Source organism: Lissotriton helveticus, assembly GCF_964261635.1.
Source record: "Lissotriton helveticus chromosome 1_1 unlocalized genomic scaffold, aLisHel1.1 SUPER_1_unloc_40, whole genome shotgun sequence".
Taxonomy (NCBI): domain Eukaryota; kingdom Metazoa; phylum Chordata; class Amphibia; order Caudata; family Salamandridae; genus Lissotriton; species Lissotriton helveticus.
In genome coordinates, this window is record NW_027611682.1 from 529,147 (window position 1) to 548,391 (window position 19,245).

Here is a 19,245-nt window from a genome sequence, read left to right on the forward strand (position 1 = left end):
TCGGAGGGTGTGTACAAGGAGTGACCGGTGACTGACCCTCTTATGCTCCCTCGGAGGGTCTGTACAAGGAGTGGGGTGACTGACCCTCTTATGATCCCTCGGAGGGTCTGTACAAGGAGTGACCGGTGCCTGACTCGGCTTCTTCAACACTTCAATGCTCCCCCCGCCCGTCCCATCACCGCACTGGGGGCGCAGCAGCAGCAGCTTCAAACTCCCCCCAGCCCCAGCGGCCGTTCAAATGTCCCAGACACAAAGCGACCAACGCACCTTAGAAACGGGGATGCTGCAGCCAGGCTTAAAAGAGTCAGTCTCACGCGCCGTGCAACTGCGCATGCGCGGAGAACAGACACTGTCTCCAGCACGCGCAAAGATGACAGTGCCAATGCACCTTAGAAACGGGGATTGCTGCAGCCACGCAGTCTCACGCGCCGTGCAACTGCGCATGCGCAGAAAACAGACACAGTCTCCAGCACGCGCAAAGAGTCCAGTACCAATGGAGCTTGGAAACTGTCATTAGAGTGCCTCACCTCTCCTTGTGCACCGCTCAGTGGGGGCAGCAGGGTCGGGGGTAGAGGTGGGGGCACTCTGGGGGCCCGTCTGCCTGTGAGGAGTGTGTCCCGGTGTTATTTCCCCTCCGAGTGACGCCCGCGCTCACTCCGCTGCACGAGCCACCATCACGTGCAAACAAAAAATGCGTTTCACTGCTGCGCATGTGCGGAGCGAAGATATTACTCCCTATTACCGAGATAGGACCTTGCTCGGAGTGCAGCCTGTGCCCTGGTCAGAGGACTTTCAGCCCCACTGCGCATGCCCAGCGTATTCTCTGACAGTTTCACTGCGCCTGCGCAGAACAAAGACACACCTTAGAGGAGCCCTAAACGAGGGGCTTTGCACTCACATACATTTCATTCATTGTATCATTGTGTCCTCGCACGGACCCTGTCCTGGCAGCGCTCTCGGAGCCTGTACTGTGAATTTTTCTTGACACAACTTCTGGAGTTCGATTGCATTAGCAGGGCAATCTGTCCTCCGCGCATGCGCAGTTGTTCGGTCATCGCGCGCGCCGCTGTAGAAAGCAGTGTCTGTCCCCGGCGCATGCGCAGTTCACCTAAGGCTCCTTTTGCCCGCGCTGCGAATAAAAGTGCCTGTCCCTGGCGCATGCGCAGTTCATCTAAGTCTCCTTTAGCCCGCGCTGTGAGAAGCAGTGTCTGTCCTCAGCGCATGCGCAGTTGTTCATCCACAGGCCTCTTTTAACCCGACCCCAGCAGGGCCCACAGCACCCACATGAACCCCCAGGTGAGGTCAAGAGATACAAAGATTGTCTGGTGCTGCAGGGTCTCGAGCCTGCTGTCCGGGATTCATCTGTTGTTGTTGTTGTTGTTGCATCGATGGATGATTATTTTGTCTCAACAATGCTCATTGGCCCTCACTGCTGGGGTTGGGTCGCTCTTTTCAAGGCCTCAGCAAACGGGGACATTTGTTTCACCTGAAAAGTCTGTGAAGAGAAGATCGACTTGAATCCCGTTTGTGTCTTTCACCAGAGTGAAGGGGGGCCGCCCCGTGAATCGAAAGTGAAAGAACCCACTCCCAGGCAGCACCGACTGCGCCTCCATTGTACCTGGGCTGGGCCTGCACAGCATCATCTGATGAGGCTAAAACACCCCCAAATATGACTCAACCTCACTAGGGCCTCAGTGACCAGGCAGCACCGACTGCGCCTCATTGTACCTGGGCCTGCAAAGCATCATCTGATGAGGATAAAACTCCCCCAAATATGACTCAACCTCACTAGGGCCTCAGTGACCAGGCAGCACCAACTGCGCCTCATTGTACCTGGGCCTGCAAAGCATCATCTGATGAGGCTAAAACTCCCCCAAATATAACTCAACCTCACTAGGGCCTCAGTGACCAGGCAGCACCGACTGCGCCTCATTGTACCTGGGCCTGCAAAGCATCATCTGATGAGGCTAAAACTCCCCCAAATATGACTCAACCTCACTAGGGCCTCAGTGACCAGGCAGCACCGACTGCGCCTCATTGCACCTGGGCCTGCACAGCATCATCTGATGAGGCTAAAACTCCCCCAAATATGACTCAACCTCACTAGGGCCTCAGTGACCAGGCAGCACCAACTGCGCCTCATTGTACCTGGGCCTGCAAAGCATCATCTGATGAGGCTAAAACTCCCCCAAATATGACTCAACCTCACTAGGGCCTCAGTGACCAGGCAGCACCGACTGCGCCTCATTGTACCTGGGCCTGCAAAGCATCATCTGATGAGGATAAAACTCCCCCAAATATGACTCAACCTCACTAGGGCCTCAGTGACCAGGCAGCACCAACTGCGCCTCATTGTACCTGGGCCTGCAAAGCATCATCTGATGAGGCTAAAACTCCCCCAAATATGACTCAACCTCAATAGGGCCTCAGTGACCAGGAAGCACCGACTGCGCCTCATTGTACCTGGGCCTGCAAAGCATCATCTGATGAGGCTAAAACTCCCCCAAATATGACTCAACCTCACTAGGGCCTCAGTGACCAGGCAGCACCGACTGCGCCTCATTGCACCTGGGCCTGCACAGCATCATCTGATGAGGCTAAAACTCCCCCAAATATGACTCAACCTCACTAGGGCCTCAGTGACCAGGCAGCACCGACTGCGCTTCATTGTACCTGGGCTGGGCCTGCAAAGCATCATCTGATGAGGATAAAACTCCCCCAAATATGACTCAACCTCACTAGGGCCTCAGTGACCAGGCAGCACCGACTGCGCCTCATTGCACCTGGGCCTGCACAGCATCATCTGATGAGGCTAAAACTCCCCCAAATATGACTCAACCTCACTAGGGCCTCAGTGACCAGGCAGCACCGACTGCGCCTCATTGCACCTGGGCCTGCACAGCATCATCTGATGAGGCTAAAACTGCCCCAAATATGACTCAACCTCACTAGGGCCTCAGTAACCAGGCAGCGGTCACCCAATGCCCACCAGGTAAACAAGCATTGGCATCGCCAGTAGGTCTCGCCTCTGGGACCTTATAAGTGTTTAGTTATCCAGCACAATATCCTTGGTGCAACAACATCAACTGTTACATGGCTAAACACTTATAAGGTCCCAAAGGTGCAACCTATTGGCTATGCCAATGCTTGTTATCATTGGTTCCTGTTTGTGCCTTTTAGAGATGCATGCTTCTGTTTCGTCCTCCTGTCTAACTACTCCCGCCTTTTGTTCATCTAGGTCATGGGTACTCACAAACATTTTCTCGGGCGCTTCAAAGTTTGGTCTGTGCTGTGACCGGGGGCCGCCCTGATGCCAGCGGGGTGTAAAGTCGGGGATGGGGAAACGAAGCATGTATATCTAGTGGCTGCCTTTAAGAATGAAGGTGTTCCTAAAGATAAAGGCCTAGTTACCTCCTTTTCCTAACTGCAATTAACCTTTAAATAAGTGTTTGCTGTATATGTACTTTTTTTTCATGTTAGTGCTGAGTCGAGTAAACAGCAGCGCAGTGCTGCTGCTGCCCGGGGGTCCGCATGTAAAGGCCATGAAGTGCCTTATGCGGCCCCCGGGCCGTACTTTGAGTATCACTGATCTACATCCTCCCTGGCAACCGCCCCAGCTACATGTGTATTTCAGTGTTCTTCAAAAAGGGGTCGGGGTTGAGCCGCGGCCGCTGTATCTCCTTTGCTCTCGGTGGTCCCATGGGAGTAAAAGCAGCTTGTTGTGCTAATCCTTCCCTAACTTTCCAGAAGTGTCAGAGCAGACAGGCTCGTTGAGTCATTCTTGGTTACTGAGTGAGTCTGTTACATTTTTGCAACATTTATTCAGCGAATCTGTTTATTCCTAATGTATGGTGACAAGAGGCTCAGATCAGATTCTTCCTGTTTCTCTTGCTAAGCCTTAGCGCGTCCACTGGGGGGAGTGGGAGGGGTAGAGCTGGGGCTGCCCTTCAAGATGCTCACACCCTGCACAGCTCAAGAAGCTGCCATGGCTTAACAAGAGAAACAGGAAGAATCAGAGAAACTGACACAGGTCTGACACACGGTACCAGAGAGTACTAACTGACAACTTGCTTCTTCGCACAGTCTTTTTTAGCCAGAGTATTTTGATTGATTCAATGTATCGCTTTTAAAATTACTCTGAAAGCTTCTAAGACAATCGCATTTTAAATTTTAAGCTTTTTGAAACAAATGTTTTTTTTAAACTGAAATTGAATTGAATGCTTCTCACTGAGGGGAAGCCTGACTTACGTCGAACAGTAGAACGGGAGCTGGGCGGGGCAGGACCAGTGAGCACAGCTGAGAGGACTCGCCCTCGTGGGGAGCGAGGAAAAGGTCAGCGCTCTAGTAGTTAAGCCAGTGGTTCCCAAACTTTTTTGACCCGTAGCTCCCTTGACCTAATTGGCAGTTGGCTGTGGCTCCCCACCGTTTTTTTACCCGCGCACCGGGGTGCCGTGGCACCCCTTTGGGAACCACCGGTCTACATGAAGAATCAAGCCTAGGCGTGATGAAGGATTCAGAGAGTAGCCATCACTACAGGGCATAAGGTGCCCACTCAACACTCTCCACCAGGCCTCTGACCCTGCACCCACCCAACGCTCTCCACCAGGCCTCTGACCCTGTACCCACCCAACGTTCTCCACCAGGCCCCTGACCCTGCACCCACCCAACGCTCTGCACCAGGCCCCTGACCCTCCACCCACCCACCCAACGCTCTCCACCATGGTTCCTGACCCTCAGGCTCCAAACTCAGAAAGGGACGTGGTTTAGTGGCTGAAAAGACAATTAGGCAAAAATCAGCACTAGTAATATGGAGAGTTAATACGAACTAATCAACAATGGTCTCCAGTAACAAGGAGCACTTACTTATGCAGTCGTTCATATGAAACATCCTCCACACGGGCCAGTGCCAATGAACATAGTGCCAAAACTCAGGCCACTTGAAAGCATTTCACCTATCCCTGCACAGGAGCAGTGCTCACATACAAGGTGCCAAAGTCCAGGTCACGCCTTGGCACTCCAACCATTCATTCACAAGTGCTAGTGCCCCTGTAGTGTACAATATGCCAAAACCCAGGCCATTAGTAGGCTCCCCACCCACACGTGCAGTGTCCGGTACCATGTGCCACAACACGTGCCACTTGTAGCGCTCCACCCATTCATCAGTGTGACAGTGTCTCGGCACAATATGCCAAAACTCATGTCAAAGTTTCAAAGTTCAAAGTTTGTTTTTATTGCACAATTATTTCAAATCATTGCAATATGCAAAAATACGAAAGACAGTAATAGAAACATTCGAGACTGTTAAAAACTAAAACTAAAACAATAAGTGGGTGGGAAGGAAAAGTAAAAGGACAAGGAAAGTCAAAGATCGATTACTTGCAAAGAATTAAATGCAGGCATTACACAAAGGGAAAAGTCATGGAATTAATTTCGGTAATGAATTTAACAAAGCGGGTCGCCATTTGAGGCGAATCCCCCCTCATACATTCCTCAAGTGCTTCTTGACATGTCCTGATACCAAGAAGGCGCCAAATTGGTCTCAGCCAGAATATTCTTTGTGGCCGCAATTGGTGGCAAATGCACAAAATGTGAATTAAGTTTTCCTCTCCCCATTTGCAAAACCGGCATTGGGAAGAGGCTCCTATCTTATATCCTTGCCCAAACTTGTATGCTTTCAGCGGAATTAGGCCAAATCGGAATCTCATTAGCTGGTGCGTAATATACAGTTTCATTGCTGATGCAAGATAAGATGGAAGAATTTTTGGAGCATATAATTTGGCGGCCCAAGTGCCATGGGAGAGCTTAAGCACCAGTTGTGTGTCCGATTGGTTTGAAAGGATTTTTGCTTGCTTAATTAAGAGATTTCCTTTCGTTTCATTGGGCAGAGAAGAAGACCATATATCCCCCGCTTCGAGCGATTTGAGGCAGAACGTTAGATATTTATTCCATGATGAAGCGGGGTTTTTGAGGACCAGCCATATACAGCTCTTTAACGTATGGGAATTTGCTTGTTTAGCTTTTAGGCAATATATAGCGAATCTTGCAGCCATAATTCAACGAATGGAGGATAGAGAAAATTCTTTCCGTATTTGGGCATGGGAAGTCGAGTTTGGCAATCGAAAGACCCGGCGGTAACATGATGACTGCGCTCTATCAAGCCAATTATTCAGTTTGTCCTTAAAGATGATTGCTCCAAAAGTAATTGTGGGCAGAAATTTTGCGTTAATCAGTTTTATTAATGGGACAAAATCCTGAGAATGTAGGGCGTTCTTTGTTCTCAAAAAGACTCCCTCTAGACGGCGAGCCACTGTCAGCATCTCAGTTATATGCACCGAGCATCTACCTTTGTGGTCAATCCAGACACCTAAGTATTTGTATGTAGGGACAGTTTCCAATTGCTTCCCCTCTATGAACCACAGGAGCTTTTTTGTGTTCGTAGGTGATACTGCCATCGCCTTGGTTTTACCTACGTTTATCTGGAGCATATTGTTTTTACAATACTGGGCGAGAGAATTGAACAGCCTTTGGAGGCCCACCTGAGTTTGGTCTAGCAGAATCGTATCGTCCGCATACTGCAGAATTTGAATTTTGCTTTGGCCAATTCCTGGGGGGAAGGCTCTTGATCCAGTTAACCATTCCGGAAGGTCAGCGTGGTACAGATTAAAAAGTAGTGGAGCAAGGGTGCACCCTTGTTTAAGGCCTCTATTTGTAAAAATTTTGTTAGAGGTGGTCCATTTTGATGTTACTCTGACCTTGACCCATGTGTCCGTGTGAAGGGCTATTAGCGCATTTAATAGTTCCCGCGGAATTCCCCATTTTGACAGTTTTCCCCATAATTTGGGACGGCTAACGCTGTCGAATGCTTTGCGGAAATCAATAAATCCCATGTACAGGGATTTGCCTTTTGCAGCTATGGTAGTCTCCATCAAATGGACTATCGAAATCAGGTTGTCTTCGATGTGGCAGCCTTTTCGGAAGCCAGTTTGACTAAAGGGGATTAGATTATTCGATTCCACCCAATTTGTAAGTTCTTTCAACAATATGCTTGCATAGGCTTTCCCGTCCACATCGAGTAGAGCTATCATCCGATAGTTATCGGGATCAGAGCGGGAACCTTTTTTATGGAAAGGTACTAAAAGTGATCCATGCCACTTACGCGGGATGGTACGTCCCAGTATAGCATCTTCGAATAGCGGAGTCAACAGCAGAGCCCATTTTTGTGCAGCAGCTTTAAAAACCTGCGTTGGAATTCCATTGGGGCCTGGAGCGCCCCCAGAGCGCATTTTCCTTATTACCGCAGCTATTTCTTCGGTTGCTATCTTGATAGGACTTGGCGTGTCTTCCTCCTCGACTTGCTGGTCTAGAGTTAGTTGAACGCCCCTATTGCCAGTTGGTACGCCCGATGTTGTATACAGCTCTTTGACATACTTCTCCCAATCAGCGGGGGAGATATTAGTAACAGTCGGAGGTTTGGCAGCTTTGGATGCCTCGTTCACCCAATTCCAAAACTTCCTTTGATCCTTGGTTTTAATTATCTCGAAGGCTGCCGCCCAATGACGCTCTTCTTCCTGTCTTTGTAAGGCGAATCGGGCCTTCCTATAGACTTTTCTAGCCGCTGATATGTCGTTCTTCAGAGATTTATGTTGGCTTTCGCTGTACTATGGGCTCGTTGCAACTTATTTAGTTTACTCTTTGAGAGAGTTACAGCTTGTTTTTGCTCCAGCAAGATAGTCGAAACCGGGAGCACCTGTGGAGGGCTACTTGTTATTTTTAATGCCAACTGGTCTCTGAATTTACTCAGTCTTGTTTCCCAGGAGGGACCTGCCAAATACTCAGCCCCATCTTGGCAATGTTCGGAAAGAAGATTATCAATCTCGGTTTCAAGTACTTCACAGTTCTCCTTGGACCATCTCAGTTTTTTTACCTTCTGAAGGTTTAATTCCCGTCCAATCAGGGGAATTATTGGGCGATGTTGAGGCCGAAGGGCGATGTTACATACTAAGATGGCATGATCGCTGTCTGCAGATGGCGTTACCGAGAACTGGTGCACCAGATGAAAGGCGAAAAGAGATATCCAGATGTAATCTAAAGTAGCCATGCGGAAAGGGGATATATGGGTATAGGCTGCAGGATTATCGGTGGGAAATCTTCCATTAAGAGCACGCAGACCAGATTGATTTAGTTTTGTTGCAAGTCTCATTCCGCCAACTTCCTTCCGTTGGTGTTGAGACTTCATCTCCGGAATTGCCCACTCTTCATTTCCTAGTGCTATTTGGAAGGATTGACTTGGGTCCGGGTCCATTAGGTTACAGTTGAAATCTCCCATTAGCAACCACAAATAATTTGGGAATAGAGCTTCCAGATCCTCTATTATGGGAATCAAAGTGTTTAAAGCTGCCTCCCGGCGAGTTTTTACAGGGTGGAGATAGATGCAACCGAGGATGATTTTTTTCCTTATTTTCCCCTTATCGTGGCTCTTGAATTCGATACTGAGAAAAATATAATCGCCCTTCCCATTATAGAGTGTCACTAATTTTGCGTCCAGTGAGTAGTGGTAGCGGTAGTGGTGGAATGAAGGGGGAGCGCAATGGCATCGGCGCTAGTGCAGCCTGCAGTGGCTGTCTCCTCGGTTATGACTCCCCTTAATTATGGCTCCTCATACACGCTGCGACCGTAGTAGTCCATGATTGCCCGTACTATATTGGTTCCTGCAGCCTCAAACAGTGAAGGACAGCGAAGGGAGCAGGCAGTAGTAGGGGCAGCAGTTAGTGCCCACTTTTTGCCGCTTTTTTGCCCTCTCTTTAATCAGTTTGTTGCTCTTCTCCCGCCCTTCCCCCGCTCTGTTTTCTCTCTCGCCGGGGGTGGGGGGGACACAGCAGCAGAAGAAGCAGAAGAGGCAGCAGCAGCGGCAGCGGCCACACCCAATGGCGGGTCGGTTTTCTCCCCTCTTATCTATCGCCGGGGGGGGGGAGGGCAGGAGGAGCAGCGGGAGCGGCAGCAAAGGCAACAGCGAAAAAGCAAAAAACGAACAGCAGCAGCAAGAGCAGCAACGGCCGCGTCCGATGGCGGCGGCGTTTACTGGCATCCTCGCGGAGACTCACAACTCACAGGTACCCTCTACCGTCCACAGCGTCAACAGCATTCAGAATGCAAAGCAATAACTCTCTGAAACACCGTCACTAGTAGGCTCCCCACCCGCTCCTCCACCTGTGCCAGTGCCCCTGTACAACGAGTCCAAACTCAGGACACTTGTAAAAACACACACAAAATAATGTGCCCTTGTGTACTGAAATTGGTGCTGATGTAAAGCGCTCCAATACCTTCGGGTCGAGGTTGCGCTATATGATACGAGAAAGCAATCCCACATTTAATAAATCAGCCATTGTCCTATTTTCATAAACTTGGACTGGCAAAAATCAAAGGCTCCAGAGATCTAAAAATGAATACGAGGGGACGAATTAGTAATAACCCCCACCACTGCGAAATAGACTTCAACAGGTCTCTTAGACATAGATCCCTCGGGATGGGGGACAATAGACATACCTTTCTTACTGATGCAGTTCCGTTTCACAGGATTGTGATCGGAGCTCAGTCAGCCGGAAAGCCCATGCTTGGTTGAGTTGCAGCCGAGTGCTGTTCCCTCAGGAACCGAGTGGTGGAAGCCCTGCGTGTCATATGCGAGGACAGTCAGCTGGTCAAGCGAACACTTCAAGAGGATCACGTGACCTGGCAGCACAAAGGAGGGGGAGGAATTGCGGATTGCAATTTCCACGACCCACATCCTGCGCCGCGGCAACCCTGGCTTCTAATCACGGCGCACCGGGGTGCCGCGGCGCACACTTTGGGAACCACTGAGTTAAGCAAAAGCCTACTTATGGTGCCCGCAGCACGGACGGGCAGCGTCACGCTTCTGGCGCGCCTAAGGCAAGCCCGCCTGCGTCCGGACACGGTCATGGGCAAGGAACCATGCCGGATTCAACCCAGAAAACGGTAAGCTCATCACATATGATAGAGCATTATTACTCTCATTGAGATACTCGGGTAGAGCCCATTGTGAGATGACTCTAGCGCCTACAAGCTTGATAGGGAAGAAGATGTCATGCCCTCTCTGCCGGACTAAGTTTAACTCAGGCAAGATTGAAGGGCAACTACAACTAGATAGGCCCACAAGGAATGAGCAATGGGAAATGGGACTTATTAACAGTAGATCCTTGCCAGCACACACCACAGAAATCATAATGCTAATAGAGAATAAAGAACTTGACATTCGCTTCGTTACTGAAACGTGGTTGAATGACTGGTCCGCCCCTGGCATAATCCAAGGACTAACCCCCGATTTCCTTATCCAAAGGCAAGGCAGGATGGGAAAAAGGGGAGGCGGGGAAGCAATCATTTACAAAAACGACTAAGAATGCATGATATCGTCCGTTGCCACCACCAACAGTGAAACTGTACAATTCAGCCTAAAACATCGGCTAATAACTCGTTTTCAGGCACACTGCTCTATAGACCCCCAGGACCCCCCACTCCGTTCCTAGAGGAATTTCCCAGCTTAATAGCAGACATGGTGGCCAGCGAGAGCTCCATTACATTATTGGGGGACTTAAACTTCCATCTGGATGAACCTGATAATACCACAGCAGTTAGATTAATTCATGACATGGAGGCCATGCAACTGAAACAACTGATAAACACAAGCACCCATGTAAAGGGTACCATATCGGATGCCATTTTTAGGTCTCGTTTACGCAGCGCGCATGCGCTGCATAGGAGGACCTTTAGCTATTGCTCTGCTCTTTTTGGAAGCACATACTCGTGCTTCTGGCGGCATCCGCCTTGCGGGAGCAAGCAGGGGCGCGCCACAAGCACGAGTATGTGATTCAAAAAAGAGCTGATTGCGTGCACACGCATGCTGACATTCTAACGTGCCCCAAGTGCACGCATGCACTACTTGCATCTTCAAATGGCACTTGCTTTAACAAATCTCATCAAAGATCGCTCCTACCACTGATGCACGCACATCTACAGGGAGAATATTTGAATGTGCTTTACTTAATCAAAACCTGTTCATTCAACGATGGCTCCGTGGATGCGCAAGCATCAGCCAGAGCTCGCTTTGAGTACACTTTTGAATAGTTAACAAAATGCCACTTAAGGACAGCCACCGCAGATACCCATGCATACATGAATATCTAGGACAACAACAAGCACCTGTAAAGAAACTCGTTTTTGCAAGCTTTTTTTATAATCAGACTTTTGAAGATGACTGTCGGGAGTTTAGGTATTATTGCAAGATTTGCTCCTGCTTCCAAGTAAACAACCAGAGAGGTCAATTCCGTGGCAGAGATGCATTTTCAGAGTCTCAGAGTCCTCCAGTTCAATCTCTTTATTAGTTTAAAATGAGCAATAAACAGTTAGTGTATTCGTTCTAGGGTTCGCCTGGAACACAAGTCAGAATAGAATAAGATCATATCTCCCCAGAATTACAAATATGCATAGATGGTGCCTTCAGCATGCCAGTGCACAGCATTGATGCCATTTTTACATCCACTATTAGAGGGCATGATTCACTGTATATTTCCACTGCCGCTCTGATCCTTGACACAAAAACATTTTTTAATAATTAGAATGGAAACACCAGAGCAACACTACAAAAACAGTAGGAAACGATCTTGCACGGGCAACGTATATTTGATTAAATGTATTAACCCTATTTTAAAATACAGTGTATAGCACTGTACCAAAGGAAACACCAGTGCAACACTAAACAAGCATTGGCATAGCCAATAGGTCTCGCTTTTGGAACATTATAAGTATTTAGTTATGCTGCACAATATCCTTGGTGCAACAGCATCAACTTATGCATGGCTAAACACTTATAAGGTCCCAAAGGCGAGACCTATTGGTTACGCCAATGCTTGTTTCAAATGACCCTAAGCTAGAAGTAGAGACCCCTATACCAATGCCATGGTCGGATCATTATTTCATCCCGTTTACAATGGAAAATCCACAGGCTCGACACACCAGTCACAAAGTAACCGGGATTAAGAATAAATAGCCAAAATCCCTACCTGACAACGTAAGGATTGAATTAGATGACCAAGCCTGACAGATGACGTAGAAGAGGCCAACAAGATTTGGGCTGAGTGGCTCAACAAAGTTGCAGCCCAACACCCACAGAAAACCAGACAAAGTAAACTTGAAGTTAGGATTAAAGCCCCATGGTTCAATAAGCAATTAATTCTGACAAAAAAATCATGTAAAAGAATGGAAAGGGTGTGGAGAAAAAACTATGATCCCGCCATCAAAAGTCAATATAAGGCAGCTATTAGACAATATCATAGGGAGATGATCCAAGCACAGACCAAATTCTATGAAGAAAAAATTAATATGGCACACAGCGCACATATGGGTATTCGTCCCTAACATAGAACAATCAGCAGTGTGCAGCAGTGTGCGGTGTGCAGCAGTGTGTGGCGTACAGCAGTGTGTGGCGTGCAGCAGTGTGTGGCGTGCAGCAGTGTGTGGCGTGCAGCCGTGTGTGGCATGCAGCAGTGTGTGGCGTGCAGCAGTGTGTGGCGTGCAGCTGTGTGTGTCGTGCAACAGTGTGAGCATGCAGCAGTGTGTGTCGTGCAACAGTGTGAGCATGCAGCAGTGTGAGCATGCAGCAGTGTGTGGCGTGCAGCAGTGTGTAGCAGTGTGAGGCGTGCAGCAGTGTTAGGCGTGCAGCAGTGTGTGGCGTGCAGCAGTGTGCAGCATGCAGCAGTGTGTGGCGTGCAGCAGTGTGTGGTGTGCAGCAGTGTGCAGCATGCAGCAGTGTGGCGTGCAGCAGTGTGCAGCATGCAGCAGTGTGCGGCGTGCAGCAGTGTGCAGCATGCAGCAGTGTGCGGCGTGCAGCAGTGTGTGGCGTGCAGCAGTGTGTGGCATGCAGCAGTGTGTGGCGTGCAGCAGTGTGAGGCATGCAGCAGTGCGAGGCGTGCAGCAGTGTGTGGCGTGCAGCAGTGTGCGGCATGCAGCAGTGTGCGGCGTGCAGCAGTGTGCGGCATGCAGCAGTGTTAGGCGTGCAGCAGTGTGCGGCGTGCAGCAGTGTGCAGCATGCAGCAGTGTGCAGCATGCAGCAGTGTGTGGCGTGCAGCAGTGTGTGGCGTGCAGCAGTGTGTGGCATGCAGCAGTGTGTGGCGTGCAGCAGTGTGAGGCATGCAGCAGTGCGAGGCGTGCAGCAGTGTGTGGCGTGCAGCAGTGTGAGGCGTGCAGCAGTGTGAGTAATGCAGCAGTGTGAGTATAATGCAGCAGCGTGTAGCAGTGTGAGGCGTGCAGCAGTGTTAGACGTGCAGCAGTGTTACGCGTGCAGCAGTGTTAGGCGTGCAGCAGTGTGTGGCGTGCAGCAGTGTGTGGCGTGCAGCAGTGTGTGGCGTGCAGCAGTGTGCGGCGTGCAGCAGTGTGCGGCGTGCAGCAGTGTTAGGCGTGCAGCAGTGTGTGGCGTGCAGCAGTGTGTGGCATGCAGCAGTGTGCGGCGTGCAGCAGTGTGCGGCGTGCAGCAGTGTTAGGCGTGCAGCAGTGTGTGGCGTGCAGCAGTGTGTGGCGTGCAGCAGTGTGTGTCGTGCAACAGTGTGAGCATGCAGCAGTGTGTGGCGTGCAGCAGTGTGTGGCGTGCAGCAGTGTGTGGCGTGCAGCAGTGTGTGGCATGCAGCAGTGTGTGGCATGCAGCAGTGTGTGGCATGCAGCAGTGTGAGTATAATGCAGCAGCGTGTAGCAGTGTGAGGCGTGCAGCAGTGTGTGGCGTGCAGCAGTGTTACGCGTGCAGCAGTGTTAGGCATGCAGCAGTGTGTGGCGTGCAGCAGTGTGCGGCATGCAGCAGTGTGCGGCGTGCAGCAGTGTTAGGCGTGCAGCAGTGTGTGGCGTGCAGCAGTGTGCGGCATGCAGCAGTGTGCGGCGTGCAGCAGTGTGCAGCATGCAGCAGTGTGAGGCGTGCAGCAGTGTGAGGCGTGCAGCAGTGTGAGGCGTGCAGCAGTGTGTGGCGTGCAGCAGTGTGAGGCATGCAGCAGTGTGAGGCGTGCAGTAGTGTGAGGTGTGCAGCAGTGTGAGGCGTGCAGCAGTGTGAGGCGTGCAGCAGCGTGCAGCAGTGTGAGGAGTGCAGCAGTGTGAGTAATGCAGCAGTGTGAGGCATGCAGCAGTGTTCAGCAGTGTGAGGCGTGCAGCAGTGTGAGGCAGGCAGCAGTATGAGTAATGCAGCAGTGTGCGGCATGCAGCAGTGTGCGGCGTGCAGCAGTGTTAGGCGTGCAGCAGTGTGTGGCGTGCAGCAGTGTGCGGCATGCAGCAGTTTGCAGCGTGCAGCAGTGTGCAGCATGCAGCAGTGTGAGGCGTGCAGCAGTGTGAGGCGTGCAGCAGTGTGAGGCATGCAGCAGTGTGAGGCGTGCAGCAGTGTGAGGCATGCAGCAGTGTGAGGCGTGCAGCAGTGTGAGGCATGCAGCAGTGTGAGGCATGCAGCAGTGTGAGGTGTGCAGCAGTGTTAGGCGTGCAACAGTGTGAGGCATGCAGCAGTATGAGTACTGCAGTAGTGTGAGGCGTGCAGCAGTGTGAGGCGTGCAGCAGTGTGAGGCATGCAGCAGTGTGAGGCGTGCAGCAGTGTGAGGCATGCAGCAGTGTGAGGCGTGCAGCAGTGTGAGGCATGCAGCAGTGTGAGGCATGCAGCAGTGTGAGGTGTGCAGCAGTGTTAGGCGTGCAACAGTGTGAGGCATGCAGCAGTATGAGTAATGCAGTAGTGTGAGGCGTGCAGCAGTGTGAGGCATGCAGCAGTGTGAGGCATGCAACAGTGTTAGACGTGCAGCAGTGTGTGGCGTGCAGCAGTGTGCGGCATGCAGCAGTGTGTGGCGTGCAGCAGTGTGAGGCGTGCAGCAGTGTGAGGCGTGCAGCAGTGTGTGGCGTGCAGCAGTGTGCGGCGTGCAGCAGTGTGCAGCATGCAGCAGTGTGCAGCGTGCAGCAGTGTGAGGCGTGCAGCAGTGTGAGGCGTGCAGCAGTGTGAGGCATGCAGCAGTGTGAGGCGTGCAGCAGTGTGAGGCATGCAGCAGTGTGTGGCGTGCAGCAGTGTGAGGCATGCAGCAGTGTGAGGCATGCAGCAGTGTGTGGCGTGCAGCAGTATGAGGCATGCAGCAGTGTGAGGCGGGCAGCAGTATACAGCGGGCAGCAGTGTTAGGCGTGCAACAGTGTGAGGCATGCAGCAGTATGAGTAATGCAGTAGTGTGCGGCGTGCAGCAGTGTGAGGCGTGCAGCAGTGTGAGGCATGATGTGAAGGGGGTGAGAGGGTGTGTGAGGGTGAGATGGTGTGTGAGGGTGAGTGAGGGTATGTGAAGGTGTGTGAGGGTGTGAGGGAGTGGGGGGGTGAGGGTGAGGGTGAGAGAGGCTGAGAGGAGTGTGAGGGTGAGTGAGGGTGAGGGTGTGAGGGAGAGTGAGGGTGAGGGGGTGTGAGGGTGAGGGGGTGTTTGAGGGTGAGGGGGTGTGGGTTCTGAGGGGGTGAGGGTGAGGGATACCAGCGCAATACGTAATGAGTTTCTCAGATATTGGTTCTCTGAACATGCATGCGAGGAGAATCACGTCACGTGCATAGTGCTATCTGAACGGCGCCGTTTTTAAAATATTAGTTTTCCCGACATAATATGTAAGGAGAATCTCTTTTTTCGTGCACCGTGAGATGCAAACGGCATAGTTAATACTAGAAGATGTTTTCTCAATGATGGCTCATTCATTTTGCTTCACAGAACGAACTGAAGACATAGTGACTTACACTAAACTTGTCTGGAGCCTGAAACGACCAACTAGCAAGCAAGGATCCGAATTGTTGATACTGCGCAGAAAGGTCTAACCTGACAAGGTATAGCAACTTGCTATTTGGTGTTTTGGGTCATATATACTGGACATAGGATGGCGAATATCTAAGCCATGCTACTAATGATTAAGTAAAAAGATGATGGTTGTGGTCGTAACAGAGACTGCTTCTTTTCTGCTCCAGGATTTCTGTGTTTGAATTGTGTTTTGGTGGTCTATCCATCGTCTTGCAAGGCACGTGGAATAAAGGTTTCCACTTCAGGTAAATAAAAAATCATTGGAATTTATGGTTGATGTGTTTTAAACTTCACCAAGTCACTGCTGTTGAGTTTCAACAAAAATACAGGTCTAATATATGACTTGTGGAGTTGGTTTTTGTGCCACACTGGCTTTTCTCCCTGGCTGTGACCCAGATAGTTAGTTGGGATCACCTAATGTGTTGTGCAACTAAATGGGTAAAGATACTCATTTAATGGTTGTTGTTCTATGTTTTTTTTTCCTAACCTCACAAAGACTGATTAGATGTGCTTTTTATTGGAATAGGTCATTTGGGTCCTAATACTCTCTGTTTTTGTTCATCACTTCACAAGAGTCTTGGTTTTTCGTTTTGGTTTCTTGTGTGGGTGTTCTCATGGCCGTTGCTGTCATGTGTTGTGCACCATCAGAAGCACTGTTTCTTTTCTGGCTCAAGAACATTTCCACTATTGCACTTATGGTGAAGGGTTCATAATCTCATGTGTATTTATGATCATTGATCTGTTGTTTTTACCAGCCCTGATGAAGCCCTTTGGTGTTGTTAGACCTGGCCGCCTTGGCATACACCCCTGAGGTAACGGGTTTTTAGGAACCCGTTTGGTGCCAGGGGATAACACCCGAAGACCTCTGAGTTCTCCCTTGTTCCGGACCACAGAAACACTGAGTCTTCTAGTCGCAGTCAGAGATCAAGTTTTATTGGCAGCTACCAAGTAACAGGTGTCCTAGAAGCACGACAATCACGGGTCATGTGTTCTCAGGAGACTGTTCGTTTTTACAGAACCAGCCTTCTCCTTATATACAAAAATAATAGCTGCAAGCAAGAATTCTTGAGTTTATGATATGGCTATACACATATTTCTACAATAATACAAAAGAGCGAAGTCATGTAGGCAAGCCCGTATTTTAGATGTCCAATTCGTGATAGATTACCCAGCCAAGCCCGGAACTCCCATCAGATATCGGTGAAGCCCCAATAAAAGAAGGCACCTCCTAGTCATAAAACTGGCCATAAACAGGGAACGCGGACAGGTGTGCGTGTAGAAAACATGATCTGGATGTAGTGAATGGTTTGGGGCATGTTATGCATTGATGCTATCGTATTAGGCCACTGGGCGAGGAGCTGCCCAAACAGGTTTGGCTGGAGGCAAGGGAGTCAGTTGGGATAGGTCAGGGGGAAGTCAGGGAAGGTGGACGTGTCCTTTTATATCAAGCTCGACCTTTAATTGACTTATCATGAGGTCAAGACACAAGATGGATACCGTTTACAAAATGGAGTCTGAGGGGTCGGGACGGAAACTACGATTTAGGGGTGTTAGCATGCCTCGATCATGACGCAAATGCATAGGAATGATGTCCTAATCATTATCGGTTCGTCGACACCAAATTCGTCATGGTACGTTGATGTTTCGGGACACGGGTATCGGACCTCGATACCGGGACAACAGTAGGGTCCAGAATTTCAGAACCACAGATCCTCCTTTTGCCCTCATATAAGGCAATAATTCATGTTAATCCGAGTCTAAATCTGTATGAAGGAATTCGTGGAGATGCTGCTGTAGCATCATTCTGTTGCTCAGTTCGTACCTTGACACAGGCTTCTGTACACATGAGGTAGCATAAAGGCCACATAGTGCAGGAGCGCACTGTACACACAGGCAGAACATAAACAGAAGTGCTAAGATCATCCCAATGAAGATCAGTGTTTTCCATCCCCAGGTAGCGATCAGTTCCCAGAACCACCCTAGTAAGGACCAGTCCCCTTTTTCTACGTGAAGGGAACCAGATATCTCGTGTAGCTTAGAGATGGCCTGGTACACTGTCGGTGCGTTATCAGGGATGAAAATGCAACAACTGGATTGGATCACTCTACACACACCACCACGATCGGCGAGTATGATATCTAGTGCAACTCGGTTCTGAAGGGTCATAAGTCGATCCGACTGAAGTTCGGTCGTCAAATTGCCAAGGGCTCCGGCCGTTGTAATCACGGCGGATTCAACTATCCTCGATAACTGGCGAATATTCCTGCTGTTCACCATAGGCCCCCAAAATGGCAGAAAACCCTTTGCGAAGTCAGCGAATTCCTGACCCGCGGTGTCGTCTTTACTCACGACACCTCTAGCTGTCCTTGTCCGATGGTAATCTGCTCTGGCCGTGTAGGTGGGAGGCAGCAGAAATGAGATAAAGCATGTACCTGAGAAGTCAGGGGGCAACCAGGTGTAGGCTTGGTCATGGCAGACGAAATACGTGCCTTTGGCTGCTAAGAATATAGGGGAAGTTCGGGAAGCGAACACATAGGTTTCCGTGCATATTCTCTTCCCTAATTGTGCTTTGGGATCCCTGCCGATACCTTGTAAACATAAGTGACCTCGGTTGGGTACTATCCAAACTGGGCGGGATTTCTTTGCTGTCTGGCTCTTACTCAGGTAAACCCCATATTTAGTTACGTTCCAACGAGTGTACGGAGTGAGTTCATCTTTGGGAATCGTAAGATATGTGTCGAACTCTCTACTCATATTTCTTATCCCTGCTACTAGTGCCTTGTTACTGGAATCACTCTCAGTAGAACGGGTCGGGTATGGTTCTAGGGCGAATAGGAACATGGTCTGGAAAGCCCACAGAGAACCATAATAACTGAAAGGCAGGATGAAGTATGGGATACCCTTATCAGTCGTGTGCGGCATGAGTCCGCATATCCAACAGTTCGATGTGTTCATTATGGACTGGTGTTGGTGTAGAAGTTGAATGAATGAGTTATTTATAAATTCGAGTCTTCTGGCCGACTCGTGTTCAGGTAGAGGGTGTAAGTAGTGTGGAGAGATAGTAGGAGGAGGCGGTGGCCGGGTGTCATTTGAAAAAGTAACTTGGAATACGAATAGAGTATAACCAGTCAAAAACATCGTTATGCTACACAACATTAAAATACATGTTATCAAAAACCTTATTTTGGCCAGTACAATGCATAGTTGTCTTTCAATGTTCGTGAATCTGGTAGGTCTCTTTACCCTAGGAAACTCCATCCTCTAGTTGCTGCCCGCGGTGGTAGGTTGATTCTGCCAGGGAGTGCGCTCTGTTCAGTCCGGGGTAACTCCCTTGGACCAACCAGAACCGTTGACCTAAACCCTAGCAGCAGAACCGGATGGCGGTTCAAAAATCAAAAATGAGCAA

At 49.9% G+C, this 19,245-nt stretch overlaps 1 protein-coding gene across 1 annotated transcript in view; it reads left to right on the forward strand.

Moving 5' to 3' along the window:
* Positions 1-1,257: 1,257 nt before the first annotated feature.
* The window catches only part of LOC144806041 (uncharacterized), a 761,680-nt gene continuing 743,692 nt past the window's right edge, over positions 1,258-19,245 (forward strand). Inside the window, exons 1-2 of the mRNA XM_078672489.1 lie at positions 1,258-1,296; positions 15,756-15,868. The gene's annotated coding sequence lies outside the window, so the exon portion shown is untranslated. The remainder of the gene's footprint in view (positions 1,297-15,755; positions 15,869-19,245) is intronic.